The following is a 3,005-nucleotide window of genomic DNA, read 5'->3' as shown; positions in this document are numbered from 1 at the left end:
GTAAACAAATAAATACATTATGTAAATAGCTTGAATACGTTTTCAATTTATTTACGTCAATGTCATTAATGTGATATATATATATATATATATATATATATATATATATATATATATATATATATATATATATATATATATATATATATATATATATATATATATATATAGAAAAGTTCAGTAGAGAACCATAATTATTATTTCTTCAAGGAACCAAATTTTTTTTTCAATTTCTAGAACTTATTTTTTATCGAAAAAAAATTAAAAATATCTAAATTCATATATTAACATTGTGAATGTGAAAAATATTTTCCGGATTCACCGTGTGAATCCGGATTCATGTTGTGAATTTTCAAAGAGTCATATTGTGCATTTGACGTAAAAAAAAAATTGAATTTTATATCATTGGAAAAAGGATAAAAATTTATGAATTTCTGTATTTTTAGTTTTTTTTATAAAAAATATGTTTAAAAGTTGAAAAAAAAATTGGTTCATCGGTTCTTTGGTTAATTATGGTTTTCTATTGAACTTCACCATATATATATATATATATATATATATATATATATATATATATATATATATATATATATATATATATATATATATATATATATATATAGCTAGATTATTTTGTTTTTTATATTTATTTTGTGATAGAATGCACTAATAAAAATTTAGTAAATTAAATAATTATAGATATTAAATGATTTCGATAATTATATGTATATTAAATAATATTCATAATTATAATTCTCTTTTTATGGAAACTAATTAAATCCATCGTTAATAACAGCAATAACATTCTTTCATAATGAATTTGCATTTAGGTTTTTTATATACGAGTTCGTACTTTGTTTGAAGACTCAATCACTTAAAATACAATAAAGTTATATAAATATGAAAAACGAAAGTGTATTATGCTAAAATACACTCTCATTCTACTGCAGTACATTCTCAATCTTTTAGATATATGAATTTATTCTGAAAGAATATTATTGTTAATATTAATGACGATTTAATTAAATTTCCATAAAAATGAGTTATAAGTACGTATAACATTTAATATACATATAGTTAATACTAAATTTGTATTGGTGTATTCTATCATACAATAGATGTGAAATACATTTGAACCTACTTCTTTCTTTCTCTCTCTCTCTCTCTCTCTCTCTCTCTCTATATATATATATATATATATATATATATATATATATATATATATATATATATATATATATATATATATATATATATATATATATATATATATATATATATATATGGCAATGCAATATTAAAGTATCATCATAATTTTTATTTTAATTAATGATATCTTTATTTCATTTTGAAAACCACATACAATTTGTTGATGCTAATGTTTAAAATGCATAAATTGAAATAGAACGATGACTAAAAAGGTTTGGTCTCCTATTAAGTAAAACATAAACTTTAAATGATATTAAGCTTTTTTGGTGAGCCCTAGTGCCAAACCTGAATCTTTCAATCTGGTTTCAGTGATCGAATCAATCCGGTCTCTCATCTCTTCTGTCAAGTAATTTTCCCAATCTCCCACCTTTCCTTTCCTGAAAAAATTCCGATTCTCCACGGCCACATGCTCCCCAAACATCTGAACACCATCCTTATTCACCTCAAAGTTACTCAAATTCTCAAAACTACACAGCTTCACAATCTCTTCAACCACCCCTCCCTCCTCTTCCTCCGTTGTAAAAGGCATTCCCATGAACTTCGCCAACTTCTTCAGCTCCACAGATGGTTCCTTCTTCATATCCTCATACTTCAAGAACAAGATCTTTTCAGGTGATTCCTGGCTTGCTTTCCAGTACCCCAACACATGCTCCCAAAAAGGTCCGTATTCGGAGACCCCGTTGCAGAAAAGCTCGTAAGCTTCATTAAACGACATGGGTGTGAGTTCCTTCGACCTGATTTTGCTCATGAAATGCCACTTGGAAATGAGTGCGTCTTTTGGATCCCTACACACGTACACAAACTTGCATGTCGACGATGATGATGTCATCGAGGTCGGTAACAAATCATGAGCAATGTGTGTGGCAAACAGTCGAGGGGAAGGGAGATAGTCGAACTTAGTTACAGAATACTGATCAAGAAAGATCTGAACGTCGAGGGAAGGGAAGACACCATGGGGTCCGGTGTGATGAAGAGGATTGTCGGAGATTTTGTAACGGTGGCGGTTGGCGGTGGCGAACATGAGAGCTCTAAGCCAGGTGGTTCCACACTTCATGAAAGCTGCGAGGAATATGTCGGTGGGGTTTGGATGGAAGTATTCGTGGATCGTTAATAAGCTCTTGAAAACTATTTGGGGCAACCAGAAACCTTTATGTAGAAAGATTTCAGGGCCCCTCCAACCTTTGCCTTCGGGGAGAATTGCAACAAGGCCGTTTACCTTTTCATTGAGCTTGTTGTGGACGTGTTCTTGTTGATCTGAGATTGGGTTTTCGCCATTAATGGCTGTGGTGGAGCATGTATTTTGGTTGGGAATGAGGTCCGACGACATGTTTTCGGAGTAATGAGAATGTCGAGAGTTGAAGTAGATTGATATATAGATTGATGCAGGAAAAACATAGAAATATGGAGCTTCTTTAATAGTCATTGCCATAGATCAGAGAATATTAGGTAACTATAAAATGTACAATCAAAGTAAATGAAATACTCATATATAAATATAATCAATAGTTGCATGGCGACAATTGGCGATAAGATCGGCAGGATTCTTGCCACCTGAAGCATTCAGTCTATGGAGGTCATAGATTCATGATCTTGATTAAGTAGAAAGAAAAACAATGGAAGCCTCCTTCACCAGTGGAAGGAAACTCGGAAGGTGTCAGAGATCAGCAGAGAGTCGGGAACTAGACAACGGCGGTGGTTGATCAGGTTACCGATGACAATCACGTTGAAGAAGATCGTGCAGCTAATTTAAAATCCCTCATTAATTTGGATCAACAAAATGGTTCTATGCCCACTTG

The 3,005-nt window shown here is 31.2% G+C and overlaps 1 pseudogene; it reads right to left on the bottom strand.

Annotated features, from left to right (window-relative positions):
* Positions 1-1,394: 1,394 nt before the first annotated feature.
* Positions 1,395-2,569, bottom strand: LOC145043133 (cytosolic sulfotransferase 5 pseudogene; annotated as a pseudogene).
* Between the last annotated feature and the right edge of the window lie 436 nt (positions 2,570-3,005).

This window comes from Lactuca saligna, chromosome 4 (genome assembly GCF_052625555.1).
Source record: "Lactuca saligna cultivar CGN05327 chromosome 4, ASM5262555v1, whole genome shotgun sequence".
Classification (NCBI taxonomy): Eukaryota; Viridiplantae; Streptophyta; class Magnoliopsida; order Asterales; family Asteraceae; genus Lactuca; species Lactuca saligna.
This window is presented reverse-complemented; position numbering and strand designations above follow the sequence as displayed.